The sequence below is a fragment of the Sapajus apella genome, unplaced genomic scaffold, assembly GCF_009761245.1.
Source record: "Sapajus apella isolate SASKATOON/1434 unplaced genomic scaffold, GSC_monkey_1.0 scaffold47, whole genome shotgun sequence".
NCBI classification, from domain to species: Eukaryota; Metazoa; Chordata; class Mammalia; order Primates; family Cebidae; genus Sapajus; species Sapajus apella.
The window spans coordinates 6828958-6852736 of record NW_022436987.1 but is presented as its reverse complement, the minus strand read 5'-3'; the positions used below and the strand labels follow the sequence as shown (position 1 = coordinate 6852736).

The window sequence follows — 23779 nt, the reverse complement described above, 5'->3', positions numbered from 1 at the left end:
GCTGCCTTTGTGTTTGAAAATGTCTGGTCAGGCTGTCCGCCTTCCAGAGAGGCATCAGATGAAAATGACAAGAGTAAAAAAAAAAAAAAAAAAAAAAATACTCCCTATCCATCCACCTTCATCCTTTCACATCCTCCCATCTACTTACTCATCTACCCACCCAGCCACCCATCCATCCATCTGACAAAAAATGTATCTGAGTGCCTGCTCTGTGGAGGGATGAGAAACCTGGAAGACATCGTTAGCATTCAGGGTATCCACTGCAGTAGATGCCAAGGCCTGTTTGGGGAATAGGTGTATTTGTATGGCTAGAGGTCAGAGGATGTGGACAGTAGATAATACCAGGTGGGTTGGCTGGACCTAGGTTAGGAAGGGCTTTGAAGGTGCAGTCAAGGTTTGGGGTTTATCCAGTGAGCAGTGGGAGCCATCATACCATTTACAGCATTGCAGTGGCAGAATCTGATTTGTAGGGGACTACAGAGAAGGGATTGTAGGTTCTGAGATGGTGAGCACCGGGATGTCCTCAAATGTAGGCAAGAGATGATGTGACAGAGCCTTAGGCAGTCAGGTGGGCGTGGTTGGTACAGAGAGTGGAAGATAGAAGTGGAGAGAATGAAGAGGCAGCAGCAGGATCTAGTGCATGGGGAGAATGCCACAGCAGGTCGATGACCTTAGGTCCTGGCTGGGTTGACAGGGGTGTGGAGGTGGAGTGGGTGTCCATGAAGGCAGATGGGCTGGCTGGGCCTCCTCCTGGTGCACCCCGTCTTCCAAATAGGATGTGGCTCAAGGGTGGCTCAAACAACTGGCTCACTTTGAACCTGTAAGCCTTCTCAGGGATACCAGGGCTCAGGCTGTGTCATGGATGCCTGGGAAAGGAATTCGCACTGGTAGCTTGGCTGAGGGCTAGGGGAGAAGATGGGCCCGATCCTGCTTGTTTGCTAATGTTGGAAAGCTGGGGACTTCCCCATGGTGTCTCGGTTCCTGGAGAAGTTAGCTCTGTTCTTTTCTGGGTGCTGTGATGTGCTCCCCACCGCATCTTTTTCCTTGCAGCTAGTTGATGCTTTGCACAGAAGTGCTTGTCATTTTGATGCACACAAAATGACCACATTCCCCCTGGGAATCAGGCCTTCCCTTGGGCACTGCATCTCTGCAGGTGGCTCAGGGCAATGCAGAATTTCAAATACTACCTCCCAGGGAGCTTCTCCAGCCTCCCCTTCTGTTCCTTCCCCTGGCTTGGCTGTCCCCTGAGTGAAAGACTGACCTTTACACATGCACTCTAGCTGCTAAAGCCTCTTTTGATTGCAAAACCCTTTCTGGTGGTTTTTTAGTCCTGTGGCAACTGCTACTTGGGATGGTGGAGGACCACCTGCCAACAAGGTGACTTTTTCTGAGGGATGAGCCAGGATTTCAGGGAGTGTGGCATGGATACACCGTGCACATGCTTATCTGAATGTGGCCTGCACACATGGCGCATGTAAGGTGGTAGGTGTATACCCACATGACTGCACATAGACGCACAGCTTGGAATTTCCCATCACTGGGTTTGGCTCCTGGGGGCACAGGTGACTCAGAGGCCATGGGAAAAGGAATTTCTCTTTCCTGAGTCCTTGCCTGCTAGCAGAATATCTGCATTTTTGTTCTTCCCTTTAGGATAAGGCTGGTTTCAGTTGTTGCTTTTTTATCTCATTGCTCTTTACCTTTATGAAACAGCCTTCAAAGAAGCAGCATGGAACATTGGAAAAAGCAGAAGCTGTGCAATTGGTCAAGTCTGACTTTGAATGTTGGCACTGGGGCCTGCTATTCATGTGAACTTGAGCAAGTTGCATTAAGTCTCTGAGCTCCCTTTTATCGTCTGTAAAATGGGATGAGAGTCATACTTTCTACCTCACATGGTTGGGTAGTTGTAAAGATGGCACAGCAATGGAATGATCTGATACCCTGTAAATATTGCTCTGATTATTTGGATGAGGTTCAGGAAGGCAGGATAGTGTAGTAATTACGAGCTTTGCCTCTGAAACCAGGTAGAGCAGGGATCCTATCCCAACTGTGCCCCTTATAAATTGTGTGGCCTAGTGCAAGTTACTTTGCCTCTCTGGACTTCAGTTTTCTCATCTGAGCAAAGTAATAGATTTCTTCCATAGCACCGGCCCAGTGCTTCAGAGTGTGAATTAGGGATGAGGCAGTTGAGGAAAGTGAAGATTCTGGTTGGAGGGTGTGCCCAGGTGATTTTCATAGCATGCACACCCAAGTTCAAGAATCATGATGCCTTTAGGACAAATACCTAATGCATGTGAGGCTTAAAACCTAAATGATGGGTTGATGGGTGCAGCAAAACACCATGGCCCGTGTATACCTATGTAACAAACCTGCACGTTCTGCACATGTATCCCAGAACTTAAAGTTGAAAAAAAAAGAATCATGGTGCTTGACTGTTGACTTTTTAAGAGCGGGCGCCCTGTCTGGGTGCTTCCCACTGTGCCCAGTACACAGCATGGCTTCCAGCATCTGCCAAGTGCTCACTAAATTTTTGATTGAATAAACAAATTATATGACTTAATGCACCCTAAATGCTTAGCATAGTGACTAGCACAGAAGGACTTTTGCAGGTATCAGAATGTTTCGTTGTTAATGATAGAGACGGTCCATTTCTGAATATAAGTCAGCAGAATCTAGCACTCCTGGCTCCCAAGGTACATTTGCTGCTACTTGCGTGTACTGGGGGTTGGGTCCCCTCAGTGTTCACTGCAATGTGTTTGGTTTCCACTGAGACAGACCATCGAGAGCCAAGCCTAATTTATACCCTCTTGAACAAAGGGGACAAGATCTCTCACACCTATGGGGTCCTGGCTGGACCCATCTGCCACTGGTTTCTTGCCTCTGGAGGGGCTGGCACAGCGTGGGACCCTCTGTGCTGACAAGGAAGACTTGTACACGCTATTGCAGGGCACAAGGAATCCATTTTTATTAAGTTTGTAGGCAATTGTGACAGAGGACTGGGCTGGCTTTTTATTGTTTGGGTTTCTTGGCTTGGGCCTGGAGCAAGGAAGTCATTCAGGAAAGGCCTTTCCTGTGTGAGGAAGAGCAAGTATTACCAGAAGCCACTGGAACCCAGAGCACCAGAAGAGGAAATGGGAACAATATCACACCCACCCACCCACCCACCCACTGTGGCATATTCGGGGTCTAAGTCATGTCACACAGGCATGGGATATAGGTAGGAGTCAGTGATCTCAGCTGGCCCCTCACTTTGCAGATGAAAAAGCCTGGGTCCTAGGGACAGATGGGATTTGCATCAGGTCAGTGGGTGGTGAGAGGAGGAGCAGAGGCTCTGATGTGCTGGGCGCTGAAGCCAGGCGCTTTCCACTGTTCCATGCTTCCCTGCCCTTCCCCACACCCCCGGCCCCTGGCATGCTGTGCACCATTTCCCCACAGTGGGAAAGACTCCAGCAGGACTTGGTTAGTGGTGCCCTGTGCAGAAGCCAGGTCCTTGGTGGGTGGTAAGGATGGTGGGGACAGGGTAGCAGAGAAGGGACATCCCTGACCTCAAATGGGTGGCAGGCCCAGTTCCAGGGTGGGTCTCCATTGAGGCCACTTTGTCCTCATCACACTCCTGTCACTTCAGCCAAGGTGGCCTACTAAAGATTCCTGCTGTTAGGGAAGGAAGCTAAGACAGTGGACACCTGGTTAAGTAAATTCTATTTACCCCCAAGGATCCCTTCAGAGGGTTCTGCACACAACAACTTGCAATGATCACAGATCAGCCTGGCTGGAATTAACAACCTCCTGAAATGAGACTCTAGAAACATCCAAGACATAGCCATTTGGCAGGCTCTATTCCCTAAGTGGTAGAAGCAAAAAGACCTGGGAAGCTGGTGCGTCCTTAATAATAGTAACTAACACTGACCAAGCACTTTCCATGCACCAGATCCTTCCCAAGTACTTTAGACACACTGGTGCATTAGTGCCTGCAACAACCTTATGGCGAAGGTCATATTTACTCTTTCTCCACACAGTGGAAAAGGCTGCCGAGGGTTCCATGTACCCCGCTCCTCACCCACAAACTAATGGATCCTTCTCAACCACTGAAGCTTATTTTCTGACCATTAAAGACTTTGCCCAAAGGCTGGAAGAAAGGCTGTAGCCGGGGCTTAGAAAGCAAAGCAAAACAAAACTTTGGCACTAACATGTTAGAAAGTGCTGTCAAAAGCAAATCAATCAGAAATAACGAAGAAAGGGTCTCTTAGTATAAAGGAACTCAAAGGCAAACTGGAATTTGCTTTATACAAATGTGATACATGCAGAGAGGTGACCAAGGTTACACAGCTAGAAAGTAGTAGAGATTTGAACCCATGCTGCCTAACTCCAGAATCAATGTTCTTGACCTCTTTACTCTACATTCTCTTTTTGACACCTAGGTTTTTCTTCTTTGAGGTTTGCATGACTGTTTTCTGGAACAAGGATGTGGCAGGAATTATTCTTTCCATGTGAAAAGTGAGAAGCATGTGATGATTTCTTCATTCATTCACTGAAGAATTGCGTGTGCCAGCGCTGCGCCCTTTGTTGGGATGACTGATACAGGGTGAAGACAGATGTGTAAAGAAACATGCAGATAACATGGAAGTAGGAGTGATCTGGAGAGGGATCCAGGTTGCTGTGGGAGCCCAGAGGCATCAGTCCATGGCTGGCTGCATCTGGTAGGGAGAGAGGCTGAGGGAAAGGCTAGATCTACAAGTGAGATGAAGGGCTCTTCCCACAGTTTTGTTTTGCTTTGCTTTCTAAGACCCAGCCACAGCCTTTTTTCCAGCCTTTGGGCAAAGTCTTTAATGGTCAGTAAGTAAGCTTAAAGTGATTGAGATGGATGCATTAGTTCATGGGTGGGGAGCAGGTGCATGGAACCCTTCGGAGCCTCCCCAGTGGGCAGCTTCCCTCTGAGTTCCCAGCAATTCAACGTCGTGGTTTGTTGGCTCTTTGACGTTTGTAGTGGGGTCTCTGGGATCTTCTGAGGGGTGCGGGTGAAGCTCCTCCTGGGTTCCACTCATGTCTATACTTGCCTTGCCTGTGGTTCTCCTGCTGGAGGTTGTGGGCAGCGAGGTGTGTCAGGACAGCTCTCTGGGAGGGTGGCCAGGCCGAGGGACAGCAACCTGCTCACTCTTCGGAAGAGGCCTCTGGGCTTGGCTTGTGCTCTAGGCTCACATGAAAAGTTCCAGAAGGACAGGGTAGTCTGAGCATCTTTCTCTGGGAGGCTTGGCTGAAGGGAGGAATCCCCAAGCCTGCTAGCCATGCTTTGGGACAGCTGGGGTGTGGGGGTGGGAAGGGGAACTTACTAGCATCAGGCCCTTGAGAGGGAGATCAGATATCAGATCTGAGGGCAGAACCCTGTGCTCCAGAAGCATTTGTGGGTGGGGCTGAGGTGCCAGCCCAGGAAGGCTTTGTATGTCAGATGAATGGATTAAGACTGGATCCTGCAAGCCTTGGAGAGCCATGGAAGAATTTTAAGTAGAAAGTGGCATGATAAGTTTTGTGGTCTGGAAAGATCACCCCAGCTGCAGGTGAAAGGTGGATGGGAGGAATGACGCTGAAGGTTGGGAGCCCGGCTGGGAGACCACTTGAAGAACAGGGAAGAAGTGCTGAAGGTGGAGGCCATGATGACAATGGCTGTGATGGGAGTGGAGTTTGAGGAAGCCCTGGTGGCTAGTTGTGTATGGGAGGGGAGAGAGGTGGAGGAGTTGGGATGATTCTGGGTCTCAGGTGTGCATAAAAACGCAGGCGATTTTTCAGATGGCACTGGGCTGGCCCTGATTGGTGAGGGGTGGGGGTGAAAGAACTTGTAGGTGCAGAGTTGGACAGTGAGAACCATTAACAGCTATAGTGGCATCCCCATTAATCTCAGCCAGTGGGGAACACTGTGGTTCAAGAAGTGGATGTGGGACAAGCAGCGAAGTGTATCGTTTGCCACTGTTTTAACAGGAGCAACGGAGCATCACTTTAAGTGATTCCATTTCTGTTTACCAAAGTACTCACAATCCAAGAAGAGAATCATAACATTGCACAAATCTTTTAGCAATTTGGATGCATTTTACAGGGTTAATAGACACTGGGGGCATTTTCTAACCCATTTTCCCTCTGACAACCCAGTTTCTGAATAGACAGCACCACCACCCTCTGCCTTCCTGCCAATTACCAGTTTCTGTCTTGGTCCTTGAAGACCTGGTGTCTGACACACATTTCCACTGAGTCTAATATGTTGCCACGATCAGAGAGTCACACAGGGATGACGTATCATTCAGCGCTTGTTGAGGGTGCCTTTTTGGAGTGCGTATCTCATTAGAAGTGGCAGGAAAAATCACAAAGCATCACACCCAAATTGCAGGGCAGGCCAAGGGAAACTCACAGAGGCAAGATCAGGGATCAGTTTTTAGGGCCAAAGGGTGCTCTAATTCTGGGAGCCCCTCAGTACAGCCCCAGAACCACTCATGATTGCCATGATTCCAAAGTTTCTAATGAAACTTGGTAATGGAATGAGGAACAGCAGTGTCTCCTGTTGGCAAGCTGTCACCTGCAGCTCTGCCAGCCCTTCAGTACGTGCAGTGTGGGTATAGACAAAACAAACCCAAACCATCCAGGCAGGCTATTGTCCTAGCATCAGGGATGTAGGAGTCACAAGTTTCCATGGCAACAAGGAAGAGAAACAATTATCCTGTACCTTCCAGGGCTCTTCGCCAGGGTTACAAGGACACCATCTAAGCCTTTGAGATGTCTTGCTAAGGAGACAGAACTGACTGTCCCTGTTTTGAAAATATTGACATGGAGGTGAGAAGAGTTTTTAGAACCACAAAATATGTTTAGAATAATCCAGTCCAATGCTTTCAGTTTTTAAAAATGGAAACTGAGGCCCAGAGAGGTGGTAGTGGGTGGCGGTGGGGAGCCAGCCCAGAGGCCAGGCTGCAAGTGCCAGACTGGCATCGGGGTACCATGTGGTGCTCCTTGTCTCTCTCTCTCCCTTTGGTACTGGAAATCCAGATGCCCTTTACCCCTGCAAGGCACTGTGCCTGGAAACCACATATCGCATTTGTGTAAAGCAAATCCCAGTTTGCCTTTGACTTCCTTTATTGTTTAAGAGCCCTTTCTTCTTTGTTTCTGATCCATCCGCTTTTGACAGCACTTTCCAGCACTTTGGTGCTAAGGGTTTGCTTTGTTTTGCTTTGCTTTCCAGGGCCCAGCCACAGCCTTTTTTCCAGCCTTTGGGTAAAGTCTTTAATGGTCAGTAAGTAAGCTTAAAGTGGTTGAGATGGACACATTAGTTGGTGGGTGGGGAGTGGGTGCATGGAACCCTCCGCAGCCTCCCCAGTGGGCAGCTTCCCTCTGCGTTCCCAGCAATTCAACATTGCGGTTAGTTGGCTCTTTCACATTTGCAGCAAAGTCTCCGGCGCTTTCTGAGGGGTGGGCCTGAAGCTCCTGCTGGGTTCTGCTCTTGCTTTGCCTGTGGTTCTCCTGCTGGAGGTTGTGGGCAGTGAGGTATGTCAGGACAGCTCTGTGGAAGGGTGGCCAGGCTGAGGGACAGCAACCTGCTCACTCGACAGGAGAGGTCTCTGGGCTTGGCTTGTGCCCTAGACTCACATGAAAAGTTCCAGAAGGAGAGGGTGGTCTGAGCATCTTTCTCTGGAAGGCTTGGCTGAAGGGAGTAATGTAGAGGAGGCAGTGTGGCTTCAAGGCTGCTAGCCATGCTTTGGGGCAGTAGAGGGGTGGGGGCTGGGAAGGGGGCCTTACTGGCATCGGGCCCTTGAGAGGGAGGCTTGGATGGATGTCAGATCTGAGGGCAGAGCCCTGTGCTCCAGATGCGTTTGTCCTCTGCACTGGAGCCGCACAAAGCAACTGCACAATTCCCATTTGTTCAGTGACTAGATTAGCTCATTCAGCAGACATTAGTGCCTGCTCCCTGCCAGGCATTCCTCTAGCCCAAAGATGTCACAGAGAACAAGACAGTTAGGGCCCTGCTCTGGAGATGCCTACATCCTGGGGCTGAGTGGACAGGGAGGCCCACAGCCCCCAGGAATCTGGGGGGCACCCCTGTTGGCAAAGCGTCTTCTACTGGGATCTCTGAGGGCTGGGGCAGGAGGCCAGGCAGTGCTGTGCAGAAGGGAACCACAGCCCTGAAATTAAAGACGGCAGCCTCAGGAGTAAGGAGGGAGGTCAGCAGGCCTGCAATGTGCTGGCTCTCAGGCCAGGTGTTCCCAGATGGCTCCTCACTTAATCCTTCCAAAGACCCAGTGAGGCCCCATTAAGGTCCCCATTTACGGACTGGTTAACCAGAGCTCCGGGAGGCACCCCTAGGAAGGGAAGACTCACTCTCAGGTCAGCCTGTGCTTCATTCCCAGAAGAAAGCTGCTGATGAGGCCCCTGAGAGGGACCCATGGGCATGAGAGCTATCAGGTTGTTGGTGCAAGCAAGGAAAAGTTTGCCCCAGTTGCTGAGGCCACAAGGTGCTTATGGTGTGCTGGTGTCTCCCACCCTGAGGCCCAGGTCTCTGGGAGCTGGAGTCAGCCCAGCATGTTGGCTGTTGTCCATGTTTAGGACAGACACACCTGGTGATCAGCTGAAATCAACGTGCAGCAGAAAGAGTAGCCCTGCTCCAGCCACTGCTCCCTGCCAAGGAAAGGACACCCTGGCCTTCCTCAGGGAGTGGACTTCCCAGCCCCATCATAGCCCTGGGGATGGTGATGGCAGGGCGGGCTGCCTGCAGCACTGACTTTGAGCTCAGAGCCAGAGGGGTCAAGGTGTTAGATTGGGTTTGAATTCTGCCTCTGCTGCTCGCTTTCTGTAACCCTGATATAGTCACCCATCTTCCAGCCTGAATTTCACCCTCTGCAAAACAAGGTCGATGTTAAGTCCAGCACAGGGGTATGTGAGAGTTACCATAAATAAGATTAGTAAAACACTCAGCAGTGTCTGGCATGTAGTAAATGCTCAGTAATTGGTAGTTGTCATTATTGCCATTATTAAGTTATAGTAGTATCAGATTAAAATTGGTCATGGAACTGGGCTGGGCTGTAACTCATCCTTTATTCAGTGGCTGAGTGCTATTTCCCAAGGTTGCACAGTGCACAGATTCTCACAGCAAATACAGCTGTCAGATTTTTATGGCCGAGAATTCCAAACTTCGTTGTAATCAGAACACCTGAGAAGCTTGTTAAAAATTCAGCATTTTGGGTTATGCCCCTTCTATTCTTTTCTGAGAGATTCTGATCATGCGTTCAGGGTGAGGTCCTAAATCAACATTTTTAATAAAATCCCGAGATGTTCTGTTGTGGGAAGTCCAAGGACTGCGTTTTGGGAAACAGTGTTTTATAACCTGCTTCCTCTAGACCCAGTCAGTGTAGGGATGACTTTCTCTAGGGCTGGGCTATTTCTGTCTAATCACTGGGGGCTGTAGACTTCAGTGAAGCTCCTTTTCCCTGGGCAGCCCTGGAGACACACGGACACGTCCTTTCTTCTCAGCTCCCTCTCTAGATGCCATGCAGAGCTAAAAAATCTTTTCTCCTTCTAAAACATGATTGCCTGTATCCTGGTGACCACATTTTCTAAATTCTCCAAAGAATTACCGTTAAAGGATTTTTTTTCCCCTGACTTGTGAATTCATCTTAAAAGCCTTACAAAGGTAAAGCAATATATTTATCTTTATTTGCCTATTGAACAGATTCCTAGGAAATGCAGAGTAGGGTAGCACAGTGGTTAAAATGCAGAGCGACTCACAGCTCCAACCCTCATTAGCTGTTTGCCCTTAGTCAAATTGTGTGACCTCTTCTCTCAGTGCCTGGGTTTTCTCACGTTTGGAACAGGACTAACAGCAGTGCCTATCCCATAGAAATGTCTAGAAGAGCAGCAGAGTCGATGGATCTGGATAAAGCACTTGCAACAGTATATGCTATGATATTGATCCAGAGTGAGCAGTATATTCATTTTTATGTAAAACATAAAAACAGATTCTGCTCACTGTAGAGAGTAAAAATGAAACTGTGAGATGGCTTGACAAATCCAGGGAGCACCAGCACCACCCACACTTGAAGGAATTAAATAAGAAACTTAGGCAGTGGTGCTGCCTGGCTTTGGCCAAGCCCTGTTCTTTTCTGCCTTAACATTATGCCTCAAGGCACCACTTTGTGAAGCTCTGGTCATTGTTTTTGCAAAGCAGGAATGCACAAGGCATAACAGTGTTGTGCATCTGCTGCATGTGAAGCCCAGCGTCATTTTGCCAAACCCAATTAGCAGACTCTTTAAGGCCTTCCCTTTAGAAACTAGCTGTGATCCATGTAAGTGGCATGCACAGACCAGGAGACTTTCTTTGTTTCAGTTTTCATTTCTAAGATATGGAATTGCTGAAGGTCTTGGCAGGTTTCCTCAACTACAGAGTTGTAGAGGAAGAAGCTGATATCAGGAAGGGAGAAGTTATCAGAGGCCAGAACGGCAGCATCTGATCAGATCCTGGTGAGGGGTAAGGATGGGAAGCCCCGATTTCCTCCCTCTTGCCTTCCTCTGTGGGGCCAGAGCCACCTTGAGTCTGCTGGGAGGCAGGATAGGAACCTGGCTTAGCACTTAGGCTTTGGAGCAGACAGATCTAGTTGAACCACCTGGCCCTGCACCTACCAGTTATGTGATCTTGGGAACTTTGTTTGCTAACCAGTCCAGTCCTGCTCTGTAAAATACAGATAATGATAGTACCTATGTCTCCGAGCTGTTAGATTGAGTTCAGCGAGGCAATGTATGGAAAGTGCCTGGAGCTCAAAAAATGAAAGCTTTTATTATTAGCATCGCTGAGTGGTCTTTTCGATGTGTCCAATCTAACCCAAGGTCTTGAAAATTTCATGTCATTTTCAGTACAGTCTCCTTAAAAGTATCGTCAGGAATAGCTGGTGAGAGAAACTAGGTTGAAAGATCTGCTTGCTTAGACTAAGCTGTGAATTGCTGTGTATATGCCTGGATGGGAAATGGGTGGAAGACGTGGAATTCTGTGGATAGGGACCACTCCCCACGTGGGAAAGGCCCTCTTTGTGATTTCACACAGCTCCTCTGGGTGCTCCAGAGGCAGTGGCAGGAAGTAAGGAACAGGCAGGAAAGCACTTCTAAGCCTGCAGGCCACTGTGAGGGCCCAGGGAGCAAGGCAGAGCGTGGCATGCAGCAGTCCCCAGGGCAGATGCAAGAGGAGGGTGGGAGCCTGGCAGGAAGTGCATTTACGGGGCAGGCCGGAGCTGAAAGCACCAGCACTCCTGGAGGAAGTCACAGGATCCAGGCAGGCAGGCAAACTTAGCAGGGTTTGGCTGTGCTCAGCTGGCTGAGTGGTCAGAAGGTCTGGTCAACGGTATCTGAGCCCAGCCTGTGGGCTGGGGACAGGGCAGGACAGGGAAGGATACGGCATGAGCTTGGTAGCCCATCTGTGGAAAATGGAGCCCATGAGAACCAGGAGTCAGCCCTAGGACATCAGAACTTGGCCTCAATGGACAACAAGGGCAGCACAGAAAAGCATAACACTGGCGGCAGCGTCTATGGCTTTGGTACATGCTTCAAACCACATTATTTCAAATAATCTTCACACCAACTCAATGCAGAAAATATTATTATCAGCATGTTACTGTGTAAACTGAGGCTCATCTAAGTTAACAGATTTGCCTTGGTTGCAGAGCTGCCCAGTGGCAGAACCAGGGCAGCACGCTCTTACCCGTGGTGCCAGAGTGCCCTGGTCTCCAGCTGGCTAGAGGCCAGGGTCTGCCTCACCAGCAGCTGTTCACACTCATTCATTTTGCATTATGTAAAAAGCACCGCACTGTGGGCCAAGAGCCATGAAGATACTCCATGGGACTTTGTGATCTGATGAAGCTCCTTATTCAATTTCCTCAATTTAAAGATAAGGAAATGGTGGTCTAGAGAGGTTAACAGCTTTGGCTGTGGTCACTCATCAAGACAGTAATGGAGCCGAGACCCAAACGAGGTCTGCTGGCTCCCTGCCCCAGGGCGTCCCCGTGGCTTTGTGCCATGCTGCAGGGGATGTGGGCAGGTGGCTGCATGCTTCATGTGCCACTGCCTCTGCTGCATGAGGAACATCAACAGAACCCAGCATGTAAAGGCCACCAGCGTATCTCGCAGGATAGGTGGCAGGAGTCATTCGTGTCTGCAGCTGTGTTTGTAAACACAGCATGGAGAATATATCAAGAAGCCAGCAAGGACTGCAAAGGTTCTACTTGTCTGCTAATGACAGTGAAGTAAATGTCAATGGAAAATGGATTGAGGAAAAGGTGGATGTCTTCAAGTCACATAGAATGGCAGTGGGGGTGGTCATCTGATGTCTTGGGTGAGGATAGGCCTATATCTCAGTGTGTATGTATGCGGCTCTGGCTCAGCTATTGTTTCCTCATCTGTTTCCCTGGCTGACTAAGCATCTTGAGGACAATACTGTGTTGTATTCACTTTTGCATCAGCAGCATTCAGTGCAGGGTCTGGCATGGAGTTGGTGTTGAGCAAATGTTTGTTGATTGACTGAATAATTGAAATGCATGACTCAAGGTAAGGGTGAGGCAAAATGGCTGTTGAGTAACTCTTTTCTCCTTTCATATTATGCTTGCTGTAGGCTAAAACTTCCTCATTTATAGGGTTCTGGCAGATGTTCTGGTCATTGTCTGTCTCTGAATATCAGCCTCCCTTAGGAGCCATCAGTTTGGTGATAGGAGTCACTATTGGAGTTTGTTAGTTCTGACCAGCTGTGGTCAAAGGCCTGGATGCCAAAGTCTGCTTGCTCTAGTTCAAGTCTTGGCTTCCTCATATTCCATGACCTTGGGCAAGCCACTTGACCTCTATAAGCCGCAGTTTCCTGATCTATGTAATAGGGGTGCTGGTATGGGGTGTGATGAGGCCGCATGAGGTGATGCATAGTGCTGGTACATAGCAACACAGCTCAATCCATGTTAGGTCTTGTACTATAATTCTCCGAGGGACTGGGGTACATGACGGACCCCTCCCTGCTCCGTCTGCCAGCCAGGCAGTAAGCAAGCCATGGCCCTGTGCCACGCTGCCTTTGTTTAGAAGCACAAAGGAGAGCAGGAGATAATGAGGCAAAGAGAAGCAGCACCTATTAGGAATAGCAATGGGAGAAAACATCAGATACACAGACGTGCACCAGGGCAGGCCCATGATTGGATAACATTTTCATTCTGTTTCTTTTATCTGTAACTTAGTTATTTAAAGTACAGGAAAAAAAAAAGCCAGAATACACTGTTTTGTTTATACAAATAAGGATTATAAATAGCTGTTATGGAGAGGAGGTAGAGTAGGAGGCAGCGTGGAGAGGTTGGGGTGCCGCGGTGAGACCTGACTCAGCGCGGTGGGGGCCCGGCTCCTGTGATCTCGAGACAGTACATGTGCCTGTCTCTGAGCAAATGTGGCCTCACTCCTGGTGGCTTCTTAGGGAGACCTATGTGGATAAAAAGTACTGTAGCGCATCCTGGCCAATATGTTGAAACCCCGTCTCTACTAAAAATACAACAATTAGCTGGGCGTGGTGGCACGCGCCTGTAGTCCCAGCTACACGGGAGGCTGAGGTGGAAGAATTGCTTGAATCCAGGAGGCGGAGGTTGAAGTGAGCCGAGATTGCACCACTGCACTCCAGCCTGGTGACAGAGCAAGACTCCATCTCAAAAAAAAAAAAAAAAAAAAAGTACTGTAGCATTGGAATAGGCTTGGAGGGTGTTGGCATCATTAGGTATGGCAACGACAGTAGGATTTGGCACAAGGCGGACCTGGGTACCTGGGTTTGGATCCTGGCTTCCTCACCAACCAGCTGTGAGACTGCTGGCAAGTTGGCTGAGCTCAGGTTCTTCTCTGTACCCTGCAGGTGATGACAGATCACTAATAGAGTGCCCTGAGGATGAAACAAGCTAAAGAAGCTACTTCATTCCTGGTGGCAGCTCAACAGAACAGGAGTTCATTGCCAGCTTTGGCACGATAGGCAGGTATTTCTGAGGCCAGACAGCTGTAACATTTCTGGGTTCTGGAGATTACCTAAAGGCTGGGAAGTAACATGGATGGGAGAGGCAGCAGGGCAATGCACTGGTCACTGTGAGGCGGCAGGTATGCCCAGATCCCACTTTGACCTCTGAACAGGTCTCAGACTTTGAGCCATCTGACCTTCCAGAGAATTAGGCCAGTAATTATTGTTATGGCAATTATTTAGCACTCTTATTGCTATCCAGTTAATTACCTGGCATTTTAGTTTCCATCAGCAACATAGACTGTCTGCAAATGATCTGCTATTGAGTTCTTGCGCTGGGCTTGCCAAGAGGGTAGGCTGAGGGATGTGCTAGCAACTCAGTCTTTCTGAGGCTCAACCATACATCAATCAGAAAGCTCTTGTCCTAGAATTTAATATCATGCATGGCTTTGACCAAGGGCCAGCCTTGAAGTAACTCAGCGGGAAGCCCTCTGTGTTTTTGCAGGACTGAAGCCGTAGACATATTCCATTATGTTGTTCAAGATGATCTGAGCTCAGGCATTGACCAGCTTGGCTCTCTTCATGACCAGTGAGCTTTATCTTTGTATTTAAGAATGCCATTGGATTTTCTTCTTAGCTTCAGCTCGGCTTTACCAGCACTGATTGAGTACCCACTATGTGGCCATGATTATGTTTTGGGTAAGGGAGACAGAGAAATAGTACAGTGGAATGGAAAGGGCCAGGGCTTAGACTCACCTGTGGCTGAACGCCTATCACTGCCATTAGCTGTCTGCCTTTGGGATAGTTACCCAAAGCCTCTGAGCCCTGGTTTCCTACTTGTAAAGAGATGAATGGTGATCTACATGGTTTTTAGAATGGAGAAGTGGTTGTAACGTTCTTGCTTTAGCTCAGGTACTCAATGAATGATAGTCATCTTTTTTTTTTTTTTTTTTTTTGAGATGGAGTCTTGCTCTGTTGCCCAGGCTGGAGTGCAGTGACACAATCTCTGCTCACTGCAACCTCCACCCCACAGGTTCAAGCAATTCTCCTGCCTCAGTCTCCCAAGCAGCTGGGATTACAGGCACGTGCCACCATGCCTGGCTAATTTTTGTATTTTTAGTAGAGACAAAGTTTTACCATGTTGACCAGGCTGGTCTTGAACTTCTGACCTCAGGTGATCCATCTGCCTCAGCCTCCCAAAATGCTGGGATTACAGGTGGGAACCATCGCTCCCGGCCTCATGATAGGCATCTTTTCCGTTGTTCCTCTCTCCACCCTTCCTCTTCCCTGCTTTCTCCCACTTCTTTTTTTTCCCCTTGCCCGCCATGAGCTTAGTGTTGAGCTGTTGGGCTAGGTAGAGACCTAGGCTAATCATTTCAAAATGGTGTCAAAATGGGAGTAAATGGGGCACTTTGGGATTCAGAGATGGATGCCCGAAGATGGCTTTCTTGCTGTCAGTCTTGAAAGTTCAGGGAAAAGGTGTGTCCTGTGCATGTGTTCATGACACACGCACATACACAGCTGCAGGTATATAGAGACTGCAGGTGTATAGTACTGGCACACACATATACAACCACACCTATCAGAAGTGACCTGGCCCGAAGTAGAATATATACCAGTTGTTTACATGAAAGGATCACAATGAAGAGATCGAGGCAGAGTTAAGGGAGCAAATAAGAGAGGGTGAGGGACCCAGAGACTCACAGCAGGAGGGAGCTCTTGGCACACCTAGGGCTGGCTGGACAAGGGGAGAAATAGTGTTACCAGGGTAGGGTAGGAACCAGAGCTTTGGAAGTGATGCTGCCTGGTACGAGATACAGTCACAGTGGACATGTGGGCCTAAAGCACTGCAGGGGCAGGAGAAATATCCTGACCACTCTGCTACCCTCTGATCCCCTATGGATGGCTTCCCTTGGCTGAGCCTTACTGAGGAGGCTGGGTGCTGCATTGGCAAGGGCCTCCTTCCCAGGCCCAGAGCCTGGCAGAGAAAGGGGGAGGGTAACCAACCCGATGCGTATGCACTTGTATCCACTCATGTATAGGCAAGCACAGGGTGTCTGAGCTTCTTCCTCCAGGGCACTCAGGACTGGGGAGGGATGAGGGGAACAGGCAGGGGTGGTACGGCTGGCATGACTTCCTCACCCTTCCCACATGTCTGCCATGCTGGCAGGATTCCTAGCCCTATGCTGTGGACGGGGCTTCCTGCAGAGCTTTCTCAAAGCCTGTATACTGTGCTGCCTCAGTTGCTTATGAGAAACCATGATTGGCTTCTACCCTGCCTGGTTGTTGCTGAAGGCAGCTATGGATTTACACATAAGCAGAATAAATCCTCGTGTAGTGTCTTTCTCTTTCTACTCCAGCAGCACACTCAGCAAGAGTGGGAGGTACAGAGTAGGCGGCAGGCAAAGGCCTATAGCGAGCAGGGAGCTTGTCCTCAGAGCAGGCTCCAGTCTGGGGCAGGGGTGTGGCGTCACAGTGTTGTCCTCAGTGAGTTCCTTGTTCCTGCCCTTGTCTCCTTGAGGCCCCCAGGGGCTCTGGTGGGCTCTCTCCCACTTGGCCCTACCTCTCTGGCTCTGACCTTTTCCAGTGTTGCTAGTCTCAATGGGACTTTTGCCAGGAAGTGGGAGCTGGTGGCTCCAGGCTGAGCTTCTACGGAGTACCCAGTGGACAGTGCATCTGTGGTGCTGGTTGGCAAGAGAACTCTGCTCTGCACCCAGCAGCACAGCTGACTGGAGCGGCTGTGGGTTATGAACACTGAAGGCCTCCACAGCTGACTTTGTCCAAGTGCTGGGCAGGTAGAATGGCGGTGGGGAGCTTGGCCTCCAGTCCCAGGCCTGTGTGGTCTGGGGGATCTGGAGAGCTCCCTACCCTGTTGCCTGTCCCTCCTTTTGCTCTGGAGGATGCCTGTGGACTTCCAGAAGAGTTAGCTGAAAAATGCACTCCAGATCACAAAGCTTGCGGGCCTGTCCTGCCCGCTGACGTGTTGAGCAGGGTCTGCCCAGAGTACTGTGTGGATTCAGGTCCAGTTGATGTTGCCCTGATCACTGCTGACAGAACCTATGGCTTGAGGGTGTCTCCTGGAGGCAGAGACAGGACCCTGTCAGCAGCCCCAGGAAGGAGGATTGCCTTCCTGTTTGCTGTGGACAGAGGGCATCTATCCACTTTTTAAAAAATTGCCTTAAGTTATTAGGAGCATGCTGAAGATGGCAGGAACCCAGGGGCCCCTTCCCGCTCTGTCTGAGTTGCTTTAGGGCTGGAATTTGCTTGATCCAGCCTCCCTCCTCCGTGGCTGGCCTGGCCTCCTGATGAGAGGCATCACAAGCCCCTGCATGCCAACGAGCCTGTGTTGGGGATGGGGGGATGGAGGACCTGGCCCTGGGGCATGATTAAAGCCTGACTTCAAGAAAAGCTGCTCAGGTGAGATTTCAGTATGTCTCTGACACCTGAGCTGTCTCCCAGCTGCCTTGCTCAGGCACCCTTCAGTGCTGAAGACTAGACTCCGAAGAACTTCAGGAAGATGCCGGAATGTTTCTATAGAAGAATTCATACTGAGGAAAGCCAAGGAGAGTTAAACCTGGGTAAAGACTTATAGAGTCATATACACACTCACACATGTACATAGTAACACATACACACTTATACATATGCAATCACTCAGACACTCACAGACATACCTACTCACATACATTCACACATAGGTACACACGCATACATAGGCACACACCCATATACAGCCTCCCTCCTTCCCCCTCTAACATGCACATGCACGCATGCAGCAAACATGATCTGCATATGTCTGTGTGTGTGTGTATGTATATGTATGTGTATATATGTATGTGTGTGTGTATATATATATATATATATATATATATATAAAGAGATTATTATAAAGAATTGGCTTGGCCGGGCGCAGTGGCTTACACCTGTAATCCCAGCACTTTGGGAAGCTGAAGAGGTCAGATCACGAGGTAAAGAGATCGAGACCATCTTGGCCAACATGGTGAAACCTGTCTCTACTAAAAATACAAAAAAATTAGCTGGGCATGGCAGTGTGCGCCTGTAGTCCCAGCAACTTGGGAAGCAGAGGCAGGAGAATTACTTGAACCTGGGAGGCGGAGGTTGCAGTGAGCCAAGATCGAGTCACCGTACTCCGGCCTGGCGACAGAGCGAGACTCCGTCCAAAAAAAAAAAAAATTGGTTTACCCTATTATTGAGGAAGAGAAGCCGCAAGATCTGTAGTTGGCGACCTGGAGGTCTGTGAGAGGCCATGGTGTGGTTCAGAGTCTGAAGGCCTGAGAATAAGGAGAGCAGATGGTGTAAGTTCCAGTCCAAAAGCTGGCAGGCTTGAGACCCAAGAAGAGCAAATGTTCAGTTCAAGCCTGAAGACAGGAAGAGACCAGTGTTCCAGCTCAAAGAGTCAGGCGGGCAGGGTTCACTCTTATTCGCAGAAGAGTCAGCCTTTTGTTCTACTCAGGTGAGTCTTCAACGGATTGAATGAAGGCCACCCACATTAGGAAGGACAATCTGCAATAGTAGATCTACTGATTCAAATGTTCATCTCATCCAAAAACATCCTCGGGCATATTCAGAATAATATTTGACCAAATATCTGGGTACCCCATGGCTCAGACAAGTTGACACATGAAATCACATCTGGTACCTGGTGACCTCAGGCATCAATAGGTATCCTGGTGCAACACAGAGCAGGCACTAGTAGTACCCCCAGAACTTTTGGTCAACGCCTGGAATACAGAAGAAGCTATTCTCTTGGATGGGCTCTTCAGTTATTCAACCATGGAGCTAGCAAGGAGTCTTGGCCGAGACCCATGCTAGCCCTGAGGGCCTCTCGTGGTAGCAGAATGTCAAAGCTCTGCCCATCAGGTTGTCTGAAATGACGCTTATTATCTTTCACTCCTCCACCGCCCTGGGTTTAACAGCAATTTTTACCCCATGGTTTGCACCAAAAGCTTGGGTATTATCTTTGAAACGCCCATGCCATCTTCCCCATGTCCTTTTTGTATTAAGTCTTGCCAGCTTCTTCCTTTTTAATATTTCATTCTCAAATCTATCGCTTTTCTCTCTCTACCCATTGGTATCACCCAGGTCCTCGGTCCCATCATGTCTTTCTACTTTCCTGCATCTACCTCCTTGGTGGCTCCCTTGTCTCCAGTCTTGCCGCACGTAGCCCGTCTTCCACATGGTTGTCAGAGGGAGATTTTTGAACAAAACCATCTGACAGTATTAGTCTCTGATTAATTCCCCTTATCAGCTTCACATTGCCTTGTAGAGTTTGCAAGCTGATTCCCTAAAGGCCAAATTCAGCTCACACTTAAAGAATTTGATTGCCTTTACAGCTGAAGCTGTGTACCTTCTGGTTTGCCAGTCCTCACAACTCCTTACTGTCTTACACCTGCCCACTTCTCTCCTTGGTTGCTTGCCTAGTCTCTGAAGTCAGAGGTCCAAACTATTCCACACCACATTTGCGTTTCATCACAATTTGGCCTTAGCTGACCTTCCTAGTTGGATGTTTAGGCAATTCTACCTAAGTACTCAGTGCTTTAGCCTTCCTAGTCTATACCATTCTGCAAACACACAATATTCTGCATTTCCATGCCTTTATTCATGCCACTCAGTTTGCTTGGGTGTCCTTCCTCTTTTGAACTCCTGCATTATTTCTAATTATCCTCTAAGACTCCATATGCCACCTACTCTCTGCTCTCTTTCCATATCATTCTCTAGGACTCAGTTTCCTCCTTTGTAAAATGGGGGTAAGCATAGGGCCTATGTGGTGGAGTTGTTATGAGGATTAAGTAAGATAACCCATGCTAAGTACTTAGCACAGTATCTGGTATATCAGAAATGCTCAGGAAATATCCAACTGCCAGCCTGCCTGGCACCTAAGGGTATTGGTGGTTTGGGCAGTGGCAGGGCCTCTGCTGTTTGCCTTTTGCCAGGGTACCTGAGTTTGACAGGCTGTTACTATTCACAGTTTGAGAAAATAGAGAACAATTGATGTCCATCAGGCAATGAGTAGAAAACATCTCATTGCAGATGCCTGGCTTTGATGGGCTCTTCAAGACTGAGGGGAGGAATTTGTTATGCCCAGAGAGCTCTGTTCTAGAAAGCAGAACACAGAAAATAAAATCTGGCTTTATAAATACATTTAGACTTAGGGTTTTAAAAATGTATAAATATATGTTTAATTTTGAAGAAGTTTTAATATTTCATGGACCATTGCTCATGGCTTGGTAGCTCTAATTGGTGAACCTTGGTGGCAGAAACATTTGTGGCATCTGTTTACAGTTTTGTAGGATGAAGCTCATGTGGACATTTACTTAGGAAAAGTCTGTTAATTGCAGAACCACGTAGGAATATAATCACTGTCCCTGTTTTAGTACTGGAATGAGTTGGCTGCACAGCCCAGAGACTTGAAAGGCAAACACGTATCTGCAGGGGTAGAAAGAAACACCCCAATCCAGCAGCAGACCACAGGGACATTTGATCAAAAGGTGTCTTTGATAGTGAAATATAGGTTCTGTGCCAGATTTTCTTATTCGTGCAGAGAAAAGCTACTGTAGAAGCAGAGGCAGATGCTCCTCAGCTCCATCCTTAGTCCAGAGTTGGAAGGGGTCAGGGATTGGGGGGTGCCTTCAAGACAATGAAGACTTTTGGAAGGATTGCCATGTAGGGAGTACAGGTCTAGACATGAAACATTCCTGGCTGGGAATGCCAGTCATTGGGAATCTGGTGTCAAGGCCTGGAGAAATGCATTTATAAATGAGAAAACATAATCCCTCTGTTGGACTTCTTCAGACATGTCAATTTCAGGTGGAAGCTTTAGGAGCCAATATATGCTCCATGGTCAATGGTACAGGTATTCTGGCAGCTCTTTTCTCAGTGTAAGGATGACAACGATGACACAGGAGCAGGGATCCTGGGTGACCCTGATGGACGTGTAGCATGAGTGAGAAGTGAACCTTTGTTATGTAAGCCACTGGTGTTCAGGGTGTTTTTGTTCTTGCAGTACAACCAGATCTCTCCTGACAAATACACTATGTTTTTTAAAAGAAAGAATGAAGTATTACTTCCATGAATAGCTACATATGCTCTGATTTTTGTAGCAGAAAGATCATGAAAGAAGTAACCATACAGGCCAGAAAGGGACCAGCAGCCACAATTTTAAAAGAATATCACCTCATAGGTGATATGCGCAACACCAGATCATCAGCTTTCTCCAAGCATGTTCCCCTTTCTGCCTCCCTCATATCCACAACTAACTCCACCGTCCGCTTAGAGAAAATCAGTAGCCCGGCGTTCTGTGCGTCACTCATTCTTCCCTGTGTCATCCTCATCCAGTCAGGTCTTGCTGATCTCACTGCTAAAATGTTTCGTGAACTGTTTTGCTCTTCCTATTGCTGTTTCAGGTAAGGACCTCATCATCTGGCACTGCTTTTCACTGAACCACCTTTCTTCTTCAGTGTGCTCCCTGCCTCTTGTTCACCTCCATTCTACCACTTCTAGGATAATAGTTCTAAAATAGGGATCTGGTGGAAACTTTCAGTCATTCCTGTTTCCTTGAGAATGATGTTGAAATTACTGGGACAGTGTTCTGGGCCTTTTGAAACCTCTATTTTATTATTTTTTCTACCACTTCTCCTCCCCCGCCCTGTCTATATTCCAGCAACACCAGAATATATTTATGTGTTCGTGTGTGTGTGTGTGTGTGTGTGTATGTTTGTATTTTTTTTCTTGTACCTCTCTGAATTTGTATATTGGTTTTTCTGCATGAAATCCCCTCCTTTCTCTTCAACCTTCTCTGATAACCCTGGACTTAGTCTTCAAGATCCAATCCCAGTTTTGCATCCTCCGGGAAGCCTCCTGGAAACCCCAGGCAGAATCTGTCTCCTTCCCCATTGCTTCTCAGGGCTTGTGTTTATGCTTTCCTTAAAACACTTCCACTCTCTGCCAGCTATGATTCAAGAATGTCACAGATAAGTGTCGTGAAGGCAGAGACGAGTCCTATCTACTTATATATTTCCTTTGTTCACTAGACAGTGGTGTGGAGTGGTTCTCCGTAAATGTGTATCAGTCTGCTTTATTGCAATAACAGCCTCCTGCCCCCAAATCAGTGACTTAGAATAAGAAACACTTATTTCTATGCTCACATGAAAGTTGGAGACTGTGTGAGTCAGTTGTGGCTGCCACAGCACTCCTAGGTTCTGTTCCACGTGTCTTCCCATTCTGAGGCACAGGCTGAAGGACCAATCCCTATTTGGAACACATCATTTTATTGGAAGAGAAAATGAAAGTGAGAGCCTCCATATGCAATGGCTCCTAAAGCCTCTGCTAGGGTCCAGTTTATATCATATCCCATTGATCACAGCAAGTTACTGGCTCGAGCTCAATGCCATTGAGGAACCATTCTCCCATTGGATGGAGGGATACTGCAAGGCAATGGTAATAAATAACCATGTGTAACATTTCACAGAGAAGGGGGGCAGACAAATGAGAATTGTAATATACTCTACTGCAATCTGTTAAATTAGGTAGACTCAGGCTGCTGAAAGGAACTTGAAGAACTCCAGTTTCCTCATTTGTTGGACATTTGTCATTTTGGGCCACCTGGCACCTGAGCCCACTTCTCGTGTTTGGGGAATTCCCCACTTTTTGAGTCTTGGTAGGAACAGACCCTGATCAGAACAGGCTTCTCCTAAATAAGTGATTTCCAGCCTTTCTTGGATTTAGGGCCTGGTCTATGACTTGGCTACATCAATCACAAGTCTTTGATTTAAGGCTCTGAATCAAGAGCTGGTACCCTGCACTAGCGAAAGTGCCAGGAGCCTTGAGTTCTTGAGGTCCTGGTAGCTGCAGTGTGGTAGCAGTGCCCAGTATCCGCAGTATTGGCAGTGCCCAGAGGGTCCTCTAGTGAAGTAAGATCTGGGGTGATGTTCTTGGTGACCTAACTGAGAGCCTGGTTTGCTACCTCTCTTGGTAATTCCATGAGCTTCCCAATGTCCTTTTTTTTTTGAGACAGAGTTTTGCTCTTGTTACCCAGGCTGGAGTACAATGGCATGATCTAGGCTTACCGAAACCTCCACCTCCTGGGTTCAAGCGATTCTCCTGCCTCAGCCTCCTGAGTAGCTGGGATTACAGGCACCTACCATCACTCTTGGCTAATTTTGTATTTTTAGTATAGATGGAGTTTCTCCATGTTGGTCAGGCTGGTCTCGAACTCCTGACCTCAGGTGATCTGCCCCCTTCAGCCTCCCAAAGTGCTGGGATTACGGGCATGAGCCATCACGCCCGGCCCCCAGTGTCCTTTAATTAATTCACTTCTGATCCATATTAGCCAGTGTGGTTGCTGTTGCTTACAGCCGTGTGTCCTCCTTTTTCAGGGCGGCAGGGTATAAGATTTTTAAGAGCATTAGCTTTGAAACCAGACTTTTCAAGTTTGAAGACCTCTAGCAGTAGCTCTCTGCTACCTCTGTACTGGGAACAAGCAAACTACTTAGCTTTCATAAGCCTCTGTTTTCTCACCTGTAATGTGAGAGTGATGATAAGATTTGCCTCAAACAGTTGTTGTATTAAAAGAGATAACGTACATGGAGGGGATACAGGACTTATGATTGCTGTTCTTTGAAAGAAAGAGAAATGACTTTCTCAAGTTCATGATGTCTGTGGGTGGCAAAACAGTCTGGAAGGCAGACCTCCTGGCTCAAAATAGCACTGCGGACCTCCACTTAGCTGGAATTTATCTTGTGGACATAATGAAAGGGCTTGTGATAAGAAAAAGCATGTAAATTGCTA

The 23779-nt window shown here is 48.2% G+C and overlaps 1 protein-coding gene and 1 long non-coding RNA gene across 3 annotated transcripts in view; both read left to right on the top strand.

Moving 5' to 3' along the window:
- GALNT18 (polypeptide N-acetylgalactosaminyltransferase 18) overlaps positions 1-23779 on the top strand; it is a 364052-nt gene that overhangs the window by 74188 nt on the left and 266085 nt on the right. The gene's annotated exons all lie outside the window — the stretch shown is intronic.
- On the top strand, positions 111-22820 carry LOC116525135. The gene is made up of 3 exons (XR_004257591.1): positions 111-4731; positions 16082-16087; positions 22810-22820. It is a non-coding gene; the product is annotated as an uncharacterized LOC116525135 (long non-coding RNA).